Genomic DNA, 25,987 nt, shown 5'->3' with positions numbered 1-25,987 from the left:
ATATTTGATAAACTTATAGATATATAAGGCTCTCAAATACCATGTCAGTTAATAGAACAATATTTATATCCATTTAGAAAGCCTAAAAACATCCCACACCATGGTCTCGTTTAGCTCTATTAGCTGCATTTAAATAGTGCTTTCTTAAATGTTTTCCTCTCTTTTTTTTTTTTTAACCACAAGTGTTATTCTAATTATAATAATAGTTCTATAACAACTTTACAGTCTGGTAATAGTTCCATGCTGGATAATAAACATTCTTGGAAGCATTATTAAACCTAAAAGAAAAAAATTCATTAAGGAAAACATAACCTAAATAGAATAAAAATGAAATGTTTTTAATCCGGCAAACTTTGTAAAGCTTTCTTTTTTTAGAGATGGTGTTCTGACACCATATTTATGCAAAAGATTGTTCATAAGACATAGTTCGGAACCATAAGCAAAAGGACCATGGTAAATGTCTGAAAATGTTTATCAATAACTTTGAAGAAAGTAAGTTATTTTCAACTATCTTTTTTAAACGGTTTAATTATGAATCAAATATGTGTTATTGAACTAGTTTTTATTCAGCATCACTCTCTTCAAAAATATAACACTTTCCTAAATGCAAAATGCAGCACTATTTACAATGATATTGCAGTGAGATGACTACTATGATGATGATCGTCTATTTTGAGTCAATAATATTGGAATTTTAGTGAAAACTATGATTTCTCTGGTTTACTGGCTGCAGCAAAATTGGTATATCCAGTTTTCAGTACAATTGCATGGTATAATTTCTAGCATGGCGATTACCTTTCATGAGGTTTGATAGAATTCTTAATTGAGAAAGTTAAAATGTATTTCAGATTTACTTATTACTGTAAGGCAAGGAGAAAGGGAGGGTGAGGCAGGAGGAGAGCTGAAAGATATTATAGAAAGAGGAAACTTTATAAAGAACATACAATTATGGGTGATAAGTTAAAGGCCTAAGTACCAATTTCCCAAGGAAAATGAGCTAACTTGGGTGTTTTCATTATGACCCCAGAAGCCAAACTTAAAATTGGGGAATTATCATCTTCGGTCATTACTGTTATGCCTTCTCAGACTGATTCCTATTTCCTCAAGTTGTACCTGGGTCACTAGGAATAAGACAATATTGCAGTGACTCTTTCTATATGCCCAGTGACCTCTCTGAGACTAAAACAATCATTTCAACTTTCAACATGGGCTCACCAATGCTGGGACAAAGAATGTCATACATGCAAAATATTAAAATAAATCATTCCACCAATGGTCACATACCTTGATTGAATTCAGATTAGAGATACTTGGCTTCCCATCAGAATTCCACCCACCAAAGATTTAAACTGCTCATACCTACCCGTGACTGTCAAATATACATAAAAGATGAAATTAGGGTCATCTCTAGGACAGGGATTGTGTGTGTGTGTGTGTGTGTGTGTTATTGTGTGTTATGGCAGAGAGGCATATAACCTTTCTTAGTTGACTTCACAGATTGCAAGGACCTTGTCAGTTTACAATCTCTTATTTTTTATTTTTTATGCCTACAGCACCTGGTCTTCCTACGTGGTCTCCCATCCAAGCACTAACCAGGCCCGACTCTGGTTGGCTTCCGAGATCAGATGGGATCGGGCTTGTTCAAGGTGGCATGGCTGTAGACAGGACAGGGATTTTATTATACAAATAGGAAGTTGTCCAGGGAGACACTATTTCACATTAAGAAATCCTTTACTAACAGAGTTTTTATGTGAGTTTTAAATCATAAATTTCCTATTAAATATGCTAGCCAAGTATTTCCACATATTCTCAAGTAATTCCTTTATTTGAATACTGTAGGGATAAAAAAATGCCACTGTGAAAGGTTCATTAATTATAAAGAATAATATTACCTTAACATAAAACTTTTGTTTTCAAGGGAAAATTTTTAGTTTTTTAGTTGCTATAAAAATTCCTAAATTAAAATGTGATAAATTACTGTTTTTTCATATTGCCATATGAAAACATTATATATTTATTACTACATTATAGGCCTCATTAAAATCTATAATGATAAATTAGCCTACTCTTCTGATTCTGATGTTATTAATTACATTCATAATCATTAATACACATTTTGTTGGTAATAAAATGTTTAAAGCTAGATAAAAACTACCTCTGAAAGGGCTCAATTCCTTTGTAATACCTTACACTTTCTGTAGTTTAGTACTAATAAACCAATTCTACATTTTGCCTATTAGATTAAAATATATATTTCTGTAAGAAAAATTAAGGATAGAACAACCTAACATTGATGGTAAAAATACCCTTGTAATTTTATTCAAGTGCCTATACTATCAGGTTACAACCACAAGACATTAAACAAATCTTTTGGAAATGAAGTCACTTGAGAAATGATGATTTTTCAGAAAAAAAAATAAGTGCCTACAGAAGAAATCTCTACTGTGTTTTATACAGATTTACAGGACAGATTAATGATATAAATTAATAAAAATATCTGTGTAACATTTCTAACTTCTACAGATCTTAGAAACAGTTGAGGAAAATGAAAAGCATTTATGAATACCAAGAGCATTTTTACTGTATTTTGTGCTATACTTGAAGGGAAAGAATAAAGGAAAACCAGCTTTAAAAAAATTTTTTTTCTCAGTCAAGGTTCAATTTAGGGAAGCAGAACCACTCTGAGTTATGGATAAGGGATTTACTTTAGGAATTAAAACATACAGATTGTGAGAGATGCTGAGAACATACCCTGGGCAAATCCCTCCTTCTGCAGCAGTTGGTAGCTAACTGATAAGAGAGACATAAAACGTTGGTCTTAAGCAGTGATGAACAAGAGGAGAATAAAATGTGACAATGCCCAGAACTGATATGAGACGATATACTCACAAAGCTTTTATTTTCTGAGTCAACAGGAATAACTCTGAAACTTAAAATGTATGTAATATAAATGTGGACTGACTGCACCCACATTTAAAGTTGTTTCTTTCACTTTCACAGCCATATTACTAGTATTCTGAGACCTCCCTCCTTCTTGATCAGAAATCTTGTCTTTTCTCTATTTTCTTTTATTTAAGTCAATTCCTCTATCTGGCCCTCCATTTAGTGAGAGATGTTCCCACGTGCTGTCTGCTCTGCCGTCTGGTGACTGTCATCTTTCTGCCACCTATGGTCTATTGACCGCAACATAGCCAGGTACCTCCCTCCCAGCCATCAAGGAAGATCCTTCCGCTTCTCATGAGCGGGTCCTCTCAGAGGGGCTCCTCAAGCAGAATGGCCCAGCCCCTAGTGACACAGCTTTTTCCTTTGCAGCAGCGTCTCTATTTCAGAGGACATATACTCTCCAGGGGAGACAATGGCTCAGTCACACACAACTTCCCCCTAAACCTGAGACGCCTGTGCCCTCAGAGCTGCAGCCCTTACTGCCCAGTCATCTCCTTTCCTCACTCACAGATATCACCTTGCGGGAGCTCTTACCTTTTTTTAGAGAGACCTGTTCTCAGGACCATTTATTTATATGTCTGATTAGGATGAGCACAGTTCCATGCTCTTGAAAAATTCATGATGATTAAGAAGCACCTGGAATGTGTGACCTAAGGGAATTAGAAGGTGCATCTACCCAAAGCTCACAGAAAATCCTTAGGTAGAACAATCCCACTTCGATGAAAATCAACTACAGAAATAAAGGTTTTCACTGCTATGTAATTATAATAGTGAAACACTGAAAACAACCAAAATGTTCATCAGCATTTGGACATTCAGGATTTGAAAATAAAATTTATATACCCACATAATGAAATAATATAATACTAAATAACCATTAACCATGATTAAGTATATCTTTATGTATGAACTTGGAGAAATGCCCACACACTATAAGCTTTACCTTAATGATTAATATTTTTAAAAAAATAAATACATCTGTTAATAGAGTCATAATGAAATCTAAATGGATAATAATAAAACTATTAACTGAGGTTAACTTAAGGTGCTAGGGAGTGTTATTATGGGTGGAGCATTATATCTTTTCCGTAATGATTTAGATGTTTTTTGCCATTATCATGGGTTGTCAGAAAAATAAATAAATAAATAAATAATGTTTTGAAATTAGATAAATGTAGGCAGTTATCCACAGTAGTTTATCTTAAATATTGAAATATTCCATTCTATGTCGGCCTTTGTAATTTTACTATGTTGGGTCAGGGATGGTGACATCTGAGGAGGCCTCCAGAAGACATCGTCGGGAAACACAGCTCAGTATCTTACAACATGACCTCCTAAAAGTGTCATGCAAGAAAGTTGAGCATAGCAGAAAAATGTTTTGCCTTTTAAAAACATCTACTGAGTACCTACGGTGTGAGAATTCAAAGATTAAAAAAAAAGTCATGGTCACAACCTTTCAGAAACAAAATCTAATGGAGGAAAGAAATACAAACATAATTACTGACAAATGTGAATGCTACAAAAATATTTAGAACAAAGTACAGTGAGAAGGGAAAGTGGTGTCAAGTCAAGCTGAGCAGCAAAAAGGACAGAGGAGCCATAGAGAAAAGTATTTGATCAGTGTCTCAAAGAAGACCTGCGAGTTTTCCAGGTAACAGGGCTGGGGAACAAAGACATGAAGGGATAAAGAAAGACTACTTTTCTATCTATTCTTGTTTGGCTTTCTTAGTTATCTACTTAAGTTAGAAATCACTATAGCACCACTTCAAATAAAGGAGTAAATCATGTGAGGTTTCAACACTGCAAATCACTCAAATTTATTTCAGATCTTTAGAAAACTTCTACATATTAAAGCTTATTTCTTCTGTGGGGGCTAAAAAAATTACTTTTCTTCCCACCTTCTAAGTTCTTCTAGCTGGGCTAATAATCAAATTAACAGATGGATTAACAGGAGAAAATCAAAGGTCTAATACATGCACATGGGGAATTCATATAAGCATGAAAATTCCACAAAGACAGTAAGGCAAAAAAGAGCATATAAGACATTTTGGGACAAAGGAAAAAAGGAGGTGGGGAGACGGAGTAGATTTCAGAAATGAGGATGGGAGATTTACAGGTAGTTGAGGAAGACCAGAACATGCACAGCAGGGAAATTTTTGCTTGGCAACATAGAAACAATGGGACACAGGGGCATCTAGTTAACAGGCTTGGAGTCATCCAGACTAAGGTCCAGACTAACGCTAGGGTGAAAATCCTTAAGGTGATTAAGCCCAGGCTCCCTTCCTACAGCAGGTTTTTCTGTCTGTATCTCTTGAGCAAGAAAACAGGGGTGTGGGGGAGGGGAGGGGCTCAAAGGTCTTTTCTGAATCTTGTTTCTTAATAAACAGCTTAAAATCAATATCCCAAAAAGGCAGCTTTAAGGTAGCAAATTTTGGTTCCCTTCACCCTATATTCAAGAACAGCACGTAAATAGAAAAACACATTTATGGTCTTTGTCAAATTTAGTTATTTTACCCTAAGTGCTTTTAAGATCTCTAATACTTTTGATATGGGCCATCATTTACAAAATATACTCATAGAATTTTTAATCGCTCTTTTCAAAGTATATTTTTTACACTACTAAGTTTTGCTGAGTTTGTTTGTTTGTTTGTTTGTTTTTCTTTCTCTGGCAAAGAGCCCCTCTCCTCATAATTCAGATAATTGCCTCGAAACTTCTGACTCAAGTCCTCTGGTTGTTGATAAGGATCACTGAAGCTTAGTGTTCCCTCCACTGTAAGCAGAAACTGCTTTAGGTCAGGCAAGCCACTGTAGTAACTTATAGTAATGGGAAGGAGGGGACTCTTAACCCAGGGCTTTCTTTAAGTAATACATTAACCAAGTCTGTTTTCCTTTACTCACTTAGTAAGAAAATCAATAATAAGATATGACTTAAATAACAAGTTTGTATCTTCCTTTTTCCTTGTCTAGGGACAGAAGCGGCATTTCGGTGGGATATATCCTCTGGGAAGATAACACAAGAACCTGTTCTGACTGAGACAGAGAGGGAAAGAGCGCCAGGCAGGGACTACAACCCTCAGCAGAAAGCAGACACAGAAGAGACCTCCTATCCCTCAACATCCATACTAATAAGAAGGGGTTCATAGCTCTTAGAAAAAAGGTTAGGCAGTAGAGATAGGTGGTTTTGGGTCTGCCTGCAAAACTCTGAGGTATTCCCGTTCTAGAAAAGACCTGCCCTAATCCGTCCACAATTAAGTAAGCCAAAAGGCATTTTTAGGCTAAAATATAACTCCTACAAGGAAACAGGTAGGCAAAAAATTAGGTACTAGTTTAAGCCAGCCACTCGCACCTGTACAATGAAGACCATAATGACCTTAAATTCACCTGAGCCTTATTATACCATCATTGTAATATAATACTTATGCCCATTAGTTCATTAATATTATTATAAAAGACTGAATTCTGGAAATGAATATGCGCAGAAAGCCGACGATGAGTCACTGAGTCCTGTCCATCTTAGTCGTCCATCAGGAAAGCTCATTCTTCTACCACATACAGTAGATAGGGATAAAAACCCCAAAGGCTTTGTTACTAGGCCTTTGAACCACCCTTCTCTTGCTCAGGCCCGCTTCCATGTCTGTAAGTATACTGTTTGTTGCCTCGCTTTCCCTTCCAATAAAGCTCTTCTTTTGCTATTGTATTTCAGGGTCTTGCTCAATTCTTTGTTTGAGGCTGGACAACGTGTCGAGAAGGGAATCCTACTCTCTGGAAACATTTTTATCATGGCAGTCTTTAAAAAGTCCCCAAACTAGTAAGCTAACTCTCAGGGCTCCTATGAAAGCACCCCAAGGAGTCAGTGAGATGCAAACTAACCAGTTGTTTAACAGCAGTATTCATAAAGTATATGCTCAGCCCCATCCAACCTGCAAATAAACAGATATAACAGACTTAGAATCTGCTACAATTCTAAATGAAAGAGATATAGAACTCCAAACAAGGGCTTGGAGATACTGCCGTAGAACAGAACCCAGGAAGTTTTTATTTTCCAATTTGAAGTAGTAAAGTGCTTGATGACACAACGGGGTTAAGTAGAAGCCAGAAATGACCTACCCCAAGAGAGATGAAGGATCTCAGAACCACTTGCCTACGGTATACACATCTACTGAGGTCCAGCATAAATTGTTATATAGCTTTTAAACTGCACTGCGTTTTAAATTGCAGTGTCTAGCTTTTTTACTGCCTGGCCTGATCCATTCATTGTGTCTGAAATCTGAATCTATTGCTTAAATGTTAAACACAGAGAGGACTTTAGATTGCATCCTGGAGGATGAAACTGCAATTTCAGTGAACAGGGAAGAGTTATATTTAGCTGAATTTCAAGGGCTGTGAAGGCCTGAGAAATATTTTGTCCTTTTCTCTCTATACCAGCTTTCTTTGGTTTCTTTCCTTTCTTCCTCCTCCCCTCCTTCTTTCTTTCTGTCCTCCCTTGCTCCCTTTCTCCCTCCCTTATAATGCTTCCAAGTTGTTTAAGGGCATCTTCAACTATATCTGAGATAACTAACTTCAGTTTTGACAGCCAGAAGATCAGCACTGAATTCAAATCCCACCTCCCATCACACCAGCTTCAGAACCACTTCCAAATAAGGACTTATACACTTAAATCCCTGTGATTTGGAGCACTCATTATCAACCTGCTCTATACCTGACCTGGGAAGCCACAAAACCTGGACCTGCTTTCTTGGCTTCTCTTCAGAACAACTTTTCTGATTATCTTTGAAGCATTCAGGCTCAGATGGTCTCTTCTGGGAATTTACGCACCTTTTTTAAAATGCCTGGTTTGAGCAAGAATTCATACCGAAGGGAGCTATGCCAAGTATTAAAAAAAGGAAATTAAGGAACTAACAGGCTGGTGTGCATTTTACTTCTTGGGGACAATAATAATAAAAAAATTGTTGAGTTGACTTTGGAATTGTAACACCCAAGACAATATAGAAAAATACCCAAGAGCTAGCTGCCATCTATATCTGGTAAAACTAAAAGAAAATTCTGGTAGCTTTTAAAAAGCTCTCCAGTGGTATTATGGTGGCAGAGAAATCAAGTCCTGTTCCACACTTGACCAATAGAGCAGACCCATATGAGTGCACTCTTGGAAATCCCAATCATCCCAAGACATCGACTGTCAAGATACGTATTTCATTATCATGGCTGGGAAGCTGGCATATACATCTATTCTGACCCACTAACGGCTCACCTTCCTTTCAAAATGTGGCTAATATTTGTTCTATTTCCCACTCTCTCCTTCAATTCCATAGTTTTTTACTCCATTTTATACCTTAGTTTCCAGAAACATGATATCAGATATCCATAAGAAAATAGTACCTCTACAGAATTATCTTTCATCCCCCGGGGCTGGTGTCCTTAAATTCAGCTGTAGCCTTTCCCAGCTTCCTGACCCTTTCTCTTTGCTTTCTAGCACTGCGGTTGAAACAGGCTGTCTTAATGATACATATGATTAGACTGAGGGAGGGAAGGAGATTTTATGCCCTAGAATTTCCCAGGACACTTGTCCATATAGCTAAAAACAGGATCACCCCAAAATAGGAGATAGCCTAGCCTTACACAAAGGGAGCAATTTTTATAATCAACTAAATTAACATGGACTCTGGAATGCTACAATCTCTAACAAAGCAGATGTCACCTCTCCTCTGAAGGCCCTTCTAGTTCAAAGGAGACGCCAGGCCCAGGGAGATACACACAGCAAGGGAAGGGTTCTGTCAAACTTAATGAAGCAACTCTCAGCTTTGCTAATCATGCCCTTCACACCTTCTCTAGTGTAAAAGTTTCTACTGAAGGGCACACACAGCATGATGCAGACTGAGATCACCTCCTTCTCCTGAAAGTGACCAAGTGCCAGGCACATAGTGGGCTGTCAGCATATGGTCATTCATTTATAAATACCATTTCCTTTGCACTGTGAAATCATAATCAGTGTTTGTTAGGATCTTACTATCGAATAAGATTTGTGCTATATGTATTCCATATCCACATTTAACAAATAACCCAATTGGGGTTGAGTTATCGGGTTACACAGCTAACAAGAAGTAGAGTCAGGAATTTTAAGCTAGAAAAATATTCTAGAGACTATGCTTTAACCCCTTCACATATAGCCTCATTATTGGGGTTTCCCCCAATATTTTATTATGAAAATTTCCAATCACATAGAAAAGCTGAACAACAAGCAAACATCCACATACTCACCACCCGATTCTACAACTGCTAACATTTCACTATTTTTGCTTTGTCGCATATCTCTCCATCCATCACAGCCAATCTTATTTTTTCGTGCATTTCAAAGTTTCAGACAGCAGTACTATTACCCTTAAATCTTCAGCACACACATCAGTAACTAAAGTTCCATATTTGTTTACAGTTCTTTTGGGGAGAGAAATAAAATTTACATACAGTGATTGCCCAACTCTGAAGACTACTGTTCAATAGATTTTGATAAATGCATATATCTGTAGGACTCAAATCCCAATCGAGAAACACATTATTGTTTCTGAGAACATATTATAATAGTGTCTTGAGTACAAAATAAATAGAACGGCATTGCCAATACGGATCTATAGTCTATTACTGAATTTTCACTGAAACTAAACATAACAAAATATTAAATTTGTACACCTCAGAACAAAGATCGATGCCTAATGCCTGGCCTGTACTGGCATCCAGCAGATCTCCAACTACATAATGATATGTGAAAAAGGAATCAGCTCTCCACCACTACCCCTAAATGAGAATCTTGCTTGAAACATTCCTAAGTCAGAGTCAGTGATATCCAAAGAACAGATTTCAAAAGGGATTTTCTTTTTCTCTTTTTTCTTTTTTCTTTTTTTTACCTTGAGGGGAAACTATAGCTGCATCAAAGGTGTTTCCTTGCACCACATCTATCCTGGTATTTTGGGGTGACTATTCCATGTTGAACAGGTAAGTTAATTCTCCTGGGGAGACTTGCAACGTCCTTGGAGCCTTGGTCTGATGCTTAAGTGATGGAGTGATGAAAATGATGATCTTTAACCCAAAGTTTTTCTATGTTGGCAATGTCACTATCACTTGCCTGAAGCTTAACATTGTGGGACTCCATACTTTCAATAAGCTTGCCAGGTTTTGAAAGAAAACTACTAGAAAGTATTTAGAAGATAAAAGCCAAAACATATCTGTATTACAAACTAAAGTACATCACTCTTTTGCATACTTTAGAAATGCAGATATAAATGCCTAAAAAAAGTCTTTCATAATACAAAGCCCATATCAACATTGATTATCATCTGGGGTTGTGGAATCAAATGATTTTTACTTTATTCTTTATAGTGTTGATATTACCTGTACTTTCTACAATGACTGTTTATGTCATTTATAATCAGAGAAAAACTATTTTAAGATTTAAATTAAATGTTTATTTGACCTGGTGAGAACAGTAATAGCATTACTGCTGAGCGGGGCAAAAAAGCTTCCTGTAATACAAAATATATACCATTAAACATATGTATGTGTGTGTGTGTGTGTGTGTATATGATACATAAACATATCATATATATACTGAGGATAAATTAAGAATGAAATATACTAAAGTATTAACTCTGATTATTTGGAGGGGTGGTTATGGGTAACTTTTTCTTTTTTTTATTGCAAATTTGCTATAAAAACATGTATTACTTCAGTAAATAGCAGGAGGAATTAAGTTATTTTTAAAATGCATTAGATTTTTATGGGTGCCTGAGATGTACAAAGAATACTGCCATTCAGTTCTATTGGGCTTATCATCACTTCATCACTTCATAGAAGGTGTGACTCAGAATGGAGGACGGGTAAAACACTGGCCTTTCTCAATTCAGCAGCTGATCTTCCAGTTCAAAACCAGCCACAGTGTTTCTTGGGCCTAGGAGTAATACATCTGCCCTTGCCAGAATTACCTCCTTCTGGTCCACATGGGTAGCATGATCATGCATCTCTGGGAGACTCAGGACAGATCACTGTACCTCAAATTATGTTTCCTTAAGGGAACTGCCCTCTTGAGATGCCTGCCAGCTCCAACATTCTAAGATATACATACAGAATTGTGAAAACATCTCTTTTCTATGTACGTAAACCTACCACCCTCCTTAAATCCCTCCTAAAGAAAGAAACATATTGGAGATGACTGGCATATAGTGGGTAAGTCCGAGAACCATGGGTCAGACAGCTTTGGATCAGGATGCCCGCTTTGCTCCTTACTAGTCAACTAAGCGACCCCTGGTTGGAAAATAGAGCCTACATTTTCTCATCTACATAATAAAGCTGGTAAGAATAGTGCTTACCTTTCAGAGTCGCTCTGTATATTAAATGAGAAAAAAAAAGTAGTAAAGTACTTAACACAATGCCTGGCTTATACTAACTTGAACTGGCTTATATTTAAACTTGCATCATAAGTATCAAGTAAATAGTAGACGGTGATGATAATGAAGGCTATGCTGTCCACTGAGCAAGATAATTTTTATAATAAATAATAAATCTACCAGTACTGACTTTTATAAGCATTAAGAATACATAAAATATTTGTATTTTTTCCAAACATTCAGAAATGATGAATAAAGTGTGCTCATGGTTGATAAGAACATATGAGTTCGTATCAAGTTATAAAAGGTCAGATGCTTTCAAGAGCAGCCCAAATCTACAGACCTTTAGCACTAACCTGCCACCTCCCAGATAGATTCACTTTTGTAAGTAAACTGGGATTTCTGGATCCCAGATAGGAGTCCCCTGTCACAAATGCATATCATGTTTTTATTTAAGTTTGCATAGTTTTAGTTCCAAAACCTGCATGTTTTCTTGCCTTTTGCCTGTCTCCCTTTTCACGTCTATGGTTGTTGCATGGTTTGAAGTTCCTGGCCCATCTACCACAGTTCCTGGCAGAGAACATGATGCTTGACTCCCTCTGGAGCTGCTCAACTTCAGGCCTTATTAGCAAGCTGAGGCTTGTACCAGCACATTCCTCCTTCCCCCAACACCGACACTGGGACCGTTCCAGCTCTGCTGCAGACTGCAGTGGGGGAAAATGAGCTGGGAAGCAAGCTAGACGCTGAACCGGGCTGGTGTTTTGTACATCAGCGTTAGGACACATAGTTATCTGTCCTTTAGTACCATTACTGCTATTGCTCTTATTGTTACTACACTGACTAGGGTTGTTGTTATATGTCTTAAAGACCCCATATATTCAGCACTGACTCCCCACCAAAAGACTTCACATACTTTGTCTCATTTAATCTTTTTTTTTCTTCGATCAGGTTTTTATTCAAAATTAGATGCCCAAAGTGATTTGACCCTTATGGAATAAACAAATTTCAGTTTATGCCACAGGCTTTTTCTCAACTGCTGTTTTCTCAATAGATATAGCCTTTTTTCACACCAAGGGCTTCTTCTGCTTTGTGACACCAGCTGCCTTCTTTCCTTCCTTCCCTACCACAGGTTTCTTGCTTGCAACCCCTTTCTCATTTAATCTGGCCTCTAGAGCTGCTGCTGCTTTATCCACTCGGAGCTTGTGGGTCTCGGCCTGGCGAGGACTAGTGTTCCAACACACAGTCTTTGCACAGGGTTTAGCTTCAACAAGATTCTAAGGTTTTTAGTGAATTCTTCTTCAGGACTCTGCAATGGATCTTCTTTGTATGGTACTCAGAGGGCTCTTTGGGTCTCTGTGCTTTTCAAGATTCTGCTAAGGTCTGTACTGAGCGTCTTGTGCATGGGAAGGTGGTAGTTACTCTTAAGGGAGGAAGCTCAACGCCAGTGTCATGTGGACCATCTAACTTGCAGAAAGCACTTTCAGTCCAAATGCAGAAATGGCCCACGTGCACACCAGGAGCAAGTTTTAAATGTTCAGTTTGTTTACAATAAGCAGAGTAATTCCAGGGATATTTCTAAAGGCTCTGAGGTGCTGCTGTCCTCATTATAGGTGGTGCAAGGTTCCCTGTGCTGGATATGACGACAGTTTCTCATTTTGCCCCTGCCAGCTCTCATTTACTGAGAGTCGCAGACTTTTTAGGTATCATTCTAGGCCTTAAGTTTCTTAAGAAGTGAAAGAGTCTTCTTGGTCTTATTGTAGCCTTCAATTTTACTTTGAACCACTAAAGGAATTTCAAAAACTTCCTCAATATGATGACCTTTAGACATGACCAGCACTGGTAAGGCCAAGGCAGCCAGGGCAGAGCAGATGGCATACTGCTTCTGTGTTGTGTTCACCCTGCGGTACCAACAGCACCAGATTTGGATTGATGCAAACATGTAGACCCCACGACACAGACTGCCCAAAGCACCCTGGCTAGAATGATGAGTTTTACCACCTCAAACTCTGGAAATTCAAGCCACAGCTCTGCCGGTACCCCATGACTCAGCACTGGTTTGATGACCAAAGCAAGAGAGAAGGCCACACACCTCTCAGCCTTTTGGCTCCCAGAGGAAAAGTCTCGTTTCATTTAACCTTTACATCAGCCCTCTGAAGGATATACCATCCCTAGAGATCAGGACACCAAAACTCAGAGAAATCGCCCCTTGTCCAAGGTCACAAAATTGTAAATTCTAGACCACAGAATCTAGCCAGAGCTAAAGCTCCACCCATGGCACCTGAGCATGACCATCCATTACTCTCTCATTCATTTTTTGGGGAGTAAAAGAGGTTAGGAGGTGGGTAAGGTGACGGTGGTCAGAGAGAAGGCAAGCCACCCAGTTTCAGATCTGACCAGAATCCTAATGATGACTTCTGGGGTCTACCAATTAAAATGAAGAAAAGATGATGACCCAGCAATAGCAACAACAAATACCTCCTGTTTTGAGCTACATGAAATATGCCCATTAGGTAGCTCACAAGGATTAGTAGCGTTAGGGGCAATACCTTTTACTGTCCATACAACCAATCGTTTTTGTGATTTACTGTACCTGACCATCTTGTAATAAAACCAAGACTATTCGATTAGTATATTCCCTCAATACTTTTATTAAGTGAAAAAAGACAGCAGTCCAAATTGATGGGGTGCAATTCAAAGAGCAATTCTGTAACGTTAGAGGCATTACTGGCCCCTACCTGCTCTGCAGCACTGTTAATGCAGAAAAGGGATGCCAATGACACAGGAATCCGAGAGTGTGGACTTCAGTCCACGGTCTAGCATTAGGGTTCCTGGATGTAAATTCTGGTTCAACTCTTTTACTCAGCTGTGTAAAATTTTAAAAGTCACTTAACCTCTCTAAACCTGATTTTTTTTTTACTCTATAAAACGGAAAGGATAATAGCAAATATCTCACAGTTTATTGGTAGAATTCAAGGATGCAATCCACGTAAAGACTGAACAAAGCCTGGCAACAGAGCAGGTGACTAATGAATGTGAAGTACTATAGGTTTTATGTCTTACATCCTCTGACTTGGCCCCAGACAGTTCCTAAACTAATCTATCAACCTTCACATCTTCCTCTGACAAACCACTGTTTGAGCTCCTGATAGATGACAAGCAATATAGTTGAGTGCTTTATATTTATTATCTCTGATCCTCCCAATAACCCTGTAATTTAGAAATTATTGTCCCTAGTATTCAGCTGAAAATACTAGAGTTCAAAAGATAATAAAGTGACTAAGGTGTGACCTCTAGGCTATGCTTTTTCTATTACACCTTCCATCCCAATCAAGAGGGAGATGTGAATGTTATCTTGCTGCCCAGGGCAACAGCTCATCTGCTGAGTACTCACAATCCCCCGCCTCACCAGTTAGCTCAGGTAGTTTCATAGAATCACCTTTGGTGACCATCCTGACAACCAGTTCCTGCCAGGACTACAATCTTGTCAAACACACATCTTTGGCTATGGCCACTGCAGCAGGGGATAGTCCTTGTGTCAATGTGTTTGGGAGATCCAGGGAGGCTTTGCTGCAAAGAGCACACTTGAGTTTTAAATTAAACATTTGCTCTAGTAAAGTGACAAGTTTTTAAAAATCCATTTTTTTCAAAAGCCTTTGAGTTCAACATGCAGTTCTTATCATTCGACTTAAAAGTTTAAAATTTTAACATCCACTTTCAAGAAGGCTTTTGATTAATGTTCAAACTCAGCTGGACACATTAAACTCCCCTTCAGCGATAAGTACCACTTACAAATTTAATTTTTCTTATACTGAATTTATAAATCAAATATACCCATTTTCTTTTTTGAGCACTTCAATGATCTGACCCAACAAGCGAAACCTTCTCAAGTATTAAATTGCACCAATAATTCCCTAACAAATTAAAAGATTCATTGAACTTGAAAAGCATTACAATACTTCTCATAATCTTTGTCAGAAACATTATCTTTCAACATAAAAATGACAACAGTGATGTCAATTACACAATTAAAAACAAACAAAGTGGAATCAATATCCATGCTGTTAGTTACTTTAATATGCCAAATTCTCTTAAACATTACGAACACATCAACTAAAAATATATGCAGATAATTCATAATTGATTAGAATTAATCATATAGGTTTTAGAAATTTCATCATCTGTTTACTAAGTTCTAAATCTACCTGGGGTTAAAAGTAACATAACAACTAAGGAAACGCTTTTCAAATCCCATGTCACAGATCAGGTCATGCCTCCAAAGAACTGAGGTCACCCTCTCAGCCAGGGTAGGAGTGATTTTTCATGTGCTCCTGATAGACAGGTTGGAACTATTTTTAATAGTTACAAAGACAAATGAAGACCCCCAAACACAGTGGTCTTACAGAGTATATGTAACTGGGTTCACTCATGTTATACCACAACTAATTCTGCGAAATTCCACCTGACTCCAGCAGACCAAAGTCAGCCACTCTGTAGGGCTTCAGCTGTTACCTTCATGTACTGCATGCATTTTTAGTTTTTTATTTGTTGTTTTTATTTTTTTTAGATTTTTAGGAATTTCAGTTACCCTCTTATTGCTCCTTGATATTCTACTGTGATTCTTTCAAACTTCTATAAATTCTGTCACTTGATCTAGGGAGATTAAATTCAGCACTCACTATACTGCTATAAACTTGGTCCTGGCCTCCTTTTCACATTTCTTTACTGCCTCATGGAATTTAGAATTATTTTTGTTTGTTTCTCATCTATCAGGGGCAGTATTAGTTAGAATTAGGTTACATGTTGATGACCAAAAGCTTTAAATAACAATTTTAAAACTTTAAAAATATAGGAGTTAATTTTTCTCTCACAGTATGTCCCAAGGTGAGTTGTTAAGAACTAGTGTCACAATTCTATTACCACCAGAGTCCTCTATCATATCACTTCCACTTCCTGGTCAAACTTGCTGCCGCTGGCCATAACAAAATCACAAGTCCACAACTAGCTACAAGGGAGATTAGGAAATATAGTTTTCACTCCAGGCAGCCGTGCACGTTGTGAAAAACTGGGGTGTCTCCAGGTACCTGAGAAAAAAGGGTGCTGAGGGGAAGGAAGGGAAGAGTCATGAAGGTACTGGCAACATACCTGCTGGATCTAAGGTACACTGACATATAGAGACATGTCAGTGGCACATCTGAGAGCACCCTAAAGCTGAATATGTTGGAGGGTTTGGGGGTGGTGGGCAGAAAGTATAGTTGAGAAGCTGGTATTGGAATTGGAGGTACTATAGAAAAACAAATAGTTATTGATGTATGTGTGTATAAGTAAATGTATATATGTAGTGCAGAATGAATGCATTTATTTTATATATGTACATATATATCTGTAGGTGTGTATACATACATATACATATGTTTGTGTGTATATGTGTATATACAAACTCAATTATTTCCTGAGATGGCCTAAAAGCAATGACATCTCAACAATAATGAGCACAACCACATGCCCAGACTTCGGTTTTTAAAAGAACAGTGCATCTTAAAAAATATAGCTGACACCAGGGCTAGAACAAGTGAAGTACAGTTTAAGCAAGCACATCTTGTACAAGAAAATAAGAAAATGTTCAAAGGAATGATGAAGCCGTCTCGAAAAGACCTAGGAATGGATGAAAATACATTGAATAAAACAGGAATTGATTGGTCCTTGCTGATATAAATAAAGCAGAAAGAAAATGTCTTCCTTAAGTAGATTACCATCTAATAAATGTGTACGAATGATGGAAATGAAAATCAACAGCTGGCAACCATAATAGATATAAGTGACTCAGGCAGGAGCTGTCCGTGAAGGTCGAGGATGGTAGGTGGAAGTTAGATGAGGAACTTGATGTTGGTGTAATCTCGATAAACTTGGTGCTAGCCTCCCACAAAATTCTTATCAATTACAAAGGGAAAATGTAAAAATCTAATGTAAAGAAACCTAACAGACACCGACTTGGTCAGTGGTGGGACATGTCGTATACTAACAGATACCGACAGGTCAGTGGTGGGACAGGTCAGCTGTTTACAGCTGACCATGATTTTTATGGCATTTTTAGCAGGAATGCAGGACTAGATAGGCCCAGGCTGAGAGACATTCTACAGAAAGAAAGCCCTGGACACTTTTAAACAAGGACGAAACATCAAGGAAATGTTCTAGAGTAGAGGAGATTAAATAGACATGACAACTAAATGTTCCAGACCTGGATCCCAGTTCAGGCAAGGAGACACTGTTGAGACAGCTGGTGAAATCTGAATGGGCTCCGTGGACTGTACAGCAGTGGACCAGCAACACTGTTTCCTGACTTGGAGGGCTAAATGGTGATAATGTGAGAGCGTTTCCTTGATTTTTGAGAAATACATACCACATGTTTAAGATGATGAGTCATCATATTTGAAGCTTGTAGTTGGGGAATCTGGGTAAAAGTAATATGGATTTGTTTGTATGGTACTTAGAATTCTCCATAAGTTTGAAATTATTTCAAAATAAAGTATCAAACAAACAAAGTCAGGGCCCCACTGTTCAGGAAGTAGGGGAGCCCTGATATTAAGAGACGGCTAGTGGTGGTCTCTGCTGGTCAGGTCACAAATCATGCTGCTGTATTTGCTTATCATTCTTGGCCTTTTCAGCTCTGCAGTCAAAATCCTTTGTCTCATTGTCTCTGCCTCAGCTGTTTGCCTTAACAACATTATTTCCTTCCCTCTGGTCCTTCAATGAGATCCTGACCTGCCTTATGTGTAAACCAGTCAGTTACTAGAGGCAACATGTTTTAGGCCAGATAACAAGGTGTTTTCAACATCATGGTACCTCCAAAGCATTTAAGAGCTACCGGACGCAATCTGCCCTCAGGCAGAAAATGAACAGAAATAAAAGAATGGAAGAAACACACCCAAGGAAGCTGGAGAAAAAAAATGTAATATCCAGGCAATATGGGGAGCATGAGACAGCACAAAATATAGAAAATAAAAGAGAAATATGAGCAGATTTCAGGGATATGGACTTGGGGCTTCTTTATACCGTACGCAACAACCATCTACCACTAGCACAAAGACCAGCCGGGACTAATATTTATCCAAAAATGTCCGATCAATGGGTCTCTCAACTAGAATTCTAGACATGGCTCTTTCAGATATAACTTAGGTTTATAGACTTATCACTCACAGGAAAAGGAATAAAGACTAAGAAAAACCTCCTTCTTGATTTCAAATCCATGGATTCTGTCTTCATTGACCTAACAGAAGGTTGGACTAATATCACGAGTTGTGTGGCCATTTATCATACTGTTGTTTATGTCAACTTATGATGAATACAGGCTGTGTCTGATGCCTATAATAAAGAGAATGTAGCTATTGATTTTTAAAATGACCACTTTTGCCTCTTTTCATTCATATTCAGTCTATAAACATTTATTTAATTTCTATCACATTGTGTCTTCAACACCAAGATGAATAAAACAGCCCTCACTGAGTCCATAGTTTTAGGAAGGAGAGCCACATAAAACTAACAAATTTCATAAAAAGCACATATGATATCAAATTGTTCACTATTTCTAGGTTTACCAAATAAAGTATCGGACCATAGGCTATATTTTTATTTTAAATAATTTTACTCTATATTAAAGTTAGGAACCTAATTAGGGAAAGTGAACACACACTAGCTGCAGATTTTATCATTTAAATATATTGAGCAATGTGTGATATATCACTTAAATCAGTGGTTTGCATGGTCCTTGGCTGAGCTGTATCAGAATCACATGTAGCACTTCTTAATAATTTAGAAATCCAGAACTAATGAATCAAAATCCCAGGAATTAGATTCAGGGTTCAGTGTTTTTAAAAGTTCCTCAGTAGATTTTGATACACAGCTAAGTTTGAGGATTTCTGACTTAAATAACTGTCACTGATTCTACAAAGAGTAACCTTAGGTCGCTATAACACTAGTTGGCAAAATAAAAATCAGTCCCTTGACTGTGAAATTCATGAGACTGCTGATTAATTTATTTGAATATGATTAAACTGCTTCCCTCTACCCTGGGTTTGTGGACAGTGAGGAACTGAGATGTTTGCTATGGCATCCATTATTAATGCTATTCCTTTCCAAGCCTGTCCCTTTGACCTCTGTTTATCCCTCCTGGTCTTCTATATGAGTTTATAGTTACTTGTTGTTTGTGTGCAATTACATCCTGCTGAGTATGAGGACACCCCACAAGCTGTTAACCATATTAACTTAATAATAGATTTCAGGGTGTGATTTCCAATTAATTTCACTTTCCATATGCACATGTAGCTCCATAGGAAGGCAGAATTATAGAGTAGCCATATGGTGCCTCATAAGTAACAATTAAAACTAATTTTCTATTCTTTGACACTAAAAAAAAATCACACGGTTCAAACGCAACAGAGAAAATGGAAACTTCAACAGCATCTCTAACTCTTTAGAAAGAAGATGCTCCATTTTTCACATTTATGGTCCTGATACTCCAGCTTCCAACTTGGTAGTAGCTGGGTGAGGGCTGAGGTCCCATCTGGCTTTTAGCATGTTTGTTTCCTCACCATCCTCACCCTGGTGGGATGTCTTGGAGCAGAAGTGAAAAGTGATGGTCTTTCTATTTCATATTAGTGAGCTGGGTTGAAAGAATAGTTTCCTTCTAAAACTGATGACTGCTGGTAATAGAACTTTTCTAGTGACCTGTCTCCAAAAGGCAACATCAGAAACAATGCTGTAATCTTCCCAAACTATAGGGAAAAATACCCAGTCCTACTAAAAGCAAGTGAGGTTTTTCAAGCAGTAAATGTAACTGTCCCAGCCTGGGGAAGGCTGGAGAAGAGCAGCTCCCTCTGGAAACTCAGGCTAGTGTGTTAATTGGATAGATGGTCCTTTTATACTTATCATACAGTAAGTATAATCAACAGTCCAATTTTAGCAGATTCATTAGCTGGGAGGCTAAAAAAAAAAGAAAGCAAAACATATCAAGACTCTATTCAAGATAAACAGTGGGACAGAAAATAAAAATCCTTGATTTTATTGGTCTTTCATAAATTTAAGCCCCAAGCTTATTGAGTTTTTATGTGAGAGCAAATATCACAGTATAGATTTACTTTAAAGAACACCTTAACTGTTTTGCTGAAAACATGACTGAGTGTCATTATTTAATATTTTATGATGGATCCCCACTATAGGCAATATATGTGGGCAGGAGCAGCAGAAGAAACTATAGTGAGGGAGAAGCAAGAGGTCAGAGGTCTCTTTTTATATATGAGAGTAAGATCATCTACATGTTTTCCTGTTAGTAAAAAAAAGGCATAAGATAAAACTTAAACATCAATATCAAAAATTTCATTAATAAAAATTATAATGGATCAAAAAAACCCTCTGAGTCGATGTCATGTAATTAATTAAGATGAAGTCATTAGGGTGGGTTCTAATTCAACATGATAGGTATCTGTACAAAAAGAAAATTTGGAGGAAGGCAGAGATCGTGGTAATGCTTCCACAAGCCAAAGAAGACCAAAGACTGCCAGCAAACCACCAGAAGCTAGAACAGATGCAGAGAACAGATTGTCCTTCACAGCCTCAGAAGTAAACAACTATGTCCACACTTTGATCTTAGACTTCTAACCTCCAGGATTGTAAGACAATAAATTTCTGTTTTTATGCTACCCGTCTGCATTACTTTGTCACAGCAAAGTTATAACTCTTAGTTTGTTAGAGCCCTAGCAAACTAATACAGTCCATGTCACACAGGTAAAAGACATGAGAGCTGGCTTCAGGCCCTTCCTCTACCATCCCTTAGCACTGTGAATAAACGACTTTGTCATAACAGCAGCCTCCTCACAGCAGTGTGGGAGGGTTAATTAGATAAAGCACTTGTGGCTCTCAGAGGCATGCACATAAATGACCAATACCCACTACCCTCAGCTCCAAGAGTAGGCTCAGCCCTGGGAGTGTGGGATAACCTCTAGTGATTTTCTGGGGCCTTCTCCCAGTAACTCCAACATACCTGGATCATCATGTGATGCTTCCCTTTTCACATCTCTGAATAACAAACTCCTCTCTTCTTTCAAGTCACTAAATAGCAAAACCTTGATATTCTTGTCTTTCAGCCCAACCTTGAAATGTCATCGGTGATGATGATCACTATTAAAATTATTAAACTAACAAGTTTTCCCCACCCTGGCCCCATTTTTTCTTAACCCACCCCCCATACTCACAAAGCAAATATAAAAACAGCACAAGAAACATAAAATCAGCAATTAATAATAACACAGTTGTGTGTTTTGCTCGTCCTAAAATATTAGCCTTCTGATCCTGCCAAATGCTTAAGGAACATAAAATCTTCTTTGATGGCTAACCTTTTTGTCTATTAGGAGCAACACAACTTTCTCAGTCATTAAATATTATATCTGATTTGTCTTATTTCCAGAGGCTACTCGAATCTTGTTTTAATGACTCCTGCAATTATTATTAGTTATTATTAGTTTTTATTAATTATTATTAGTTTCAAGTATACAGTATATTGGCTAGACATTTATATAGTTTGTGAAACGATCCTCCCAATTTTAAACTTTCTTGAGCATAAGTACTGTAATAAGCACTGTGCCTGTTATCTTTTTGCAGTAAAGAGTTAATAACCACTAAACACAGAAGTTCTTTGCTCCCATGCTTGTGGACACTGATGAACGCCAAGAAAATAGAGTGAGTTCTTTGATCTTTCTTGCATTAATTTTCAATTAAACATTGCCGACAGTAAGATGACATTACATGGGGCATTTCATGCTAGGCACATCTAAAAGCCCTCAACTGTGAAAAAAAAAATCCTCTCTCACCTGACAAAAGAATAGCACGAGCTCAGCAGCTGTAGCATCATACCTTCTTTGCTAACTAACTATATAAACAAAAATGAGCTGGAAGTTTATGTGTACCTTCATATTCCAGTAAAATAAATATTTGAAAAAACAGATGTTTGATCAAACATTTCCCCCCTCGACAGTCAATTATTATTCAATTAATTATTCCCTCTCAGATTCTCCTTTTTTTCCCACTCTATTCCCATATCCTACATGAAAAGACTAAAACATATTCTTAAGAGTTTCACTCTTCAGTGGTGCATACTGAAATTCAGACGAAATTAAATAGCTGTGTTTATCAGTCATTGTAGGTTTCTGTACTCCTGTCTTTATCAGTTTAAAATGCAGACAAATACACACATAACACACAACTATATAAATAAATCTAGGGATGCTAGTCTCCTATCACACTATATTACGGGGTTTCCAAAGCCCAGTCTATCATTTTTAAAGGCTGCTTCCCTATCTATCAGTCAGTCATCTATGAGGCCTTCGGATCATAAATTTAGACCCAAACACTGGTCCAGACCAACATTTGATTTCCACCAAGGTTCTGGCCAGTCTTCCTATGTCCCTGCCTCCATTCTCTTTTCCATTTTTTATGGGGAAAATGGAAACTGGTCAGTGCAAGAACGAAAAGCCATTGCTCATTTAAAGCCACCAACTGCCCTTTCAGCACCCCTCCATTGGGGCGGATGAGAGGCACAAAACATTTTCACTGTGAACTCTTCTTGGCATTGCCATGGTCGTGGACGTTCTCCTCCACGCTGCCCTTTAAAATGCACCCTAAGAGACCGTGTCCCCCAATTTAAACCCTATTTGGTGAAAGAGTCCTCCAGTGTTATTTAATAAAGAAGCAGTATGATGTTAATGGTCAAGAGTATGGCAAGTGACAAACTTTCTCAACACCAATTCCCTTGTCTGTACAATGAAGGCAACATCTTTCAACTCAAAAATTGGCTGAAGAATTAAATGACCTGGTTTTTATAAACTGCCCTAATATAACACCTGGCACAAGTAAGAGCTCAGTAGGTGGAGGTTCCCACCATTATTGCTATTAATATTATTCTTATTAAGGCAAAAAAGTTTAATTCATGAAACATTAGTGGGCTACATATACACATACAAAAATATATTTATATATTTTATGCTATAATTTCTAAACTACATATTTATATATAATTGTAATTTATACTTTAAAAATTAAATTTATAAAGTGACTATGTTTAATTTATAACTTTTAAATTATAATGCATATAATTTCTATTTGTATTATTTTAATTGGTTTATTTTATTGCAGTTTATAATTTTAAATTATGATTTATGGTATATAATATATAAAATAAATTTTCTTAGAGGTATTCTCTGAAAACCTCACAATACTACAAAAACTGACTGGAAATACCCTGGGTCACAAATCACTGTCTCAGGGAACAGTATGGAAATTCTGCTGTGAACATTAAAGGAGAGTATAGAGCAGGCAGAAGCAAGTCTCTTATTTTTGTTCAGAGCAAGAACCATCATTTGTAAAATGTTCTATTGTTCCTATTTCCCTAAGTTTCAAGTCCTCAGCCACTTTAGAATAATAGTTTCAGGTCTTTAACAAAAAGGGAGAGGAAGTCAGCAGGGATACTTAAGTAAATACGGTACTCCCATAAGCTGGGAGACTATGAACTACAGAAAAGAATGGAGATGCTCCCTATATAATGATCTCTAACATACTGTTCAGTGAAAAATGGCAAAGCACAAAACAGAATGTACAATATTCTACCCATTAAGCTGATCAGTCTTCATGAAATTCTTAAGGATCTGCATTTGAACTATTACTATTAGCAGGTGCTAGAAAAGAAAAAAGTTCTAATCACCCTTAAGGTTTATTTATTTATTTATTTTTTAAGTTTTGCCAATTAAGTAATATGTGTGAAAGAATAAAGGAGAAAAAGGGAAATCTTCAAGATTATTTGATTACTTTAATTTTTCCTTCTAGAAAAAAAACAAGCATATCTGCAGTAGCAATGCAATTTGGCCAGACTGCCATGCTCTTTTTGTAAAGAGCAGGCTGCCTGCACCAGAAGTAAACAGTCTGCAGTGTCTCAGACAGCTTTCTTCCCCATGGAGCATTCTCTCTAAAGTGGTAGATCCCAGCATGCAAACTCTGTTGATATGATTTATAGGGCTCACTTTTTGTTCTTTCTGCTACTATTCACTACAAAATTTATTTTATATGTAAATCTGATTTAAATTTTCAGCAACTTACAAAACAGTCTATCAAAATAGGGAAAGAAATATGTCAGCGTGGCAAGCTACATTAGTGAAACTGGGTGAAAACCAAATGCCACAATTTTAATCTCTATATTCACCAGGATGGAAAAAGAGTTCTTAAATGAAATCCTCTTGAGGGTACTTCAAATCTCTGTCTTAAATATTTGTTTTAGAATCTACAGAGAACAGGTGAAGCTTGAAATTTTGGTACTCTAGTAGGAAAGTGTCATAATTAGAAAAAACGATAATTGACATAAGCATATACTGCTATTTGTAATCTCAGAGCAACATTTGTCCTTTTCAGTGAAAATTAAATGTACCTTGTATTATAATAGTACTTCTATTCTTTCTACTGGATTTTTTTAATAACAAAACATATATTAGATTTTCAAACTATAGCATTTGAAAATCAAAATAATGGGCAATCCTCTGTTACCTAATGGAATCAATCAAACCTCCTCTTAAATAGAATTTTGACATGAATGCATTATCAATATGTGCCATGTGCCAGGCAGTGTGCTAGATGCTGGGGATACAGAAGCAAATAAAATAAACAGGGTCCTTGTTTTCACTGGGCTTAGGTATTGTATCTGGGGGGAGGGAGAATCATTTACACTCTGTAATAGCCCCTGATTTGTGAAGAGTTAGTAATAAAAACTCAGTGCTCTTTTCTTTTTATTAGGTGTACAGTAGCATTATAGGATGCCTTGAGATATTTGTGTGAAAACTAGTTTTTTTATACTTTCAGTCTTACCTCAACGCTGTAATCCAGTATTAGCTATTAAAATACAAACGTGTAACACATTTCACTGGTCACTGGCTCAAGTCCAAACCACTTAACATTGGCATACATAGAAATACTCTTCTTACACCATTAGCATGAGAAATCCAACTGCCCCTGTGAAGCCTTCTGACTGCTCAGATAAGGTTTGTAAATTATAGTGTTCCTGTAATAATTTATAAATTTATACTACTGTGTTTATAACATTGTACTAGAGTCATGTGTCTCCTTCCATAACCTGTAAGCTCTTCATGTACAAGATCCATGTCTCATTCATGATGTATCACTAGCACCCACCCCAGTGCCTGGCACATTGTGGCCACTCGATACAGGTTTGTTGAATGTATCTACAACAGAGGGTGAACTGAACATTACAAGGCAGCTGTCACAGTTCTCCAATGTCCCACAAATCATATTCACTACTTTAATTGGAAATGCCCTAAAGTTCTTGTTCATCTTAGCTGTCTACAATATCTGAAAAGTTCTTATCTTTGATTTACGGAGGCACACTATTCCAGTTACTGTGGTGAAAACTCTGGCTCAATCAGAGCCATCCACAGCTTCGAGGAAGGAATCACACATCTGTCCACTCAAGATTCTGCACTGACAGACAAGCATTTGCAGAAAGATACTCAAGCATCAGGCCGCTAGCTGATGAGCCTTTTTAATGAATCTTTTGGTTCTCTGAGGATGGTGAACATTCCCATCTATTTGACCTTTTAAAGTTTTGTCTTTACTCCTCAGGTCAT

The 25,987-nt window shown here is 37.3% G+C and overlaps 1 protein-coding gene and 1 pseudogene across 3 annotated transcripts in view; both read right to left on the bottom strand.

The window, feature by feature from the left end:
• The window catches only part of LOC120593753 (succinate--CoA ligase [GDP-forming] subunit beta, mitochondrial), a 191,976-nt gene that overhangs the window by 128,638 nt on the left and 37,351 nt on the right, over nucleotides 1-25,987 (bottom strand). The gene's annotated exons all lie outside the window — the stretch shown is intronic.
• On the bottom strand, nucleotides 1,545-1,663 carry LOC120593819 (uncharacterized; annotated as a pseudogene).

This window comes from Pteropus medius, unplaced genomic scaffold (genome assembly GCF_902729225.1).
Source record: "Pteropus medius unplaced genomic scaffold, Ma_sr-lr_union100, whole genome shotgun sequence".
NCBI lineage: Eukaryota > Metazoa > Chordata > Mammalia > Chiroptera > Pteropodidae > Pteropus > Pteropus medius.
This window is presented reverse-complemented; position numbering and strand designations above follow the sequence as displayed.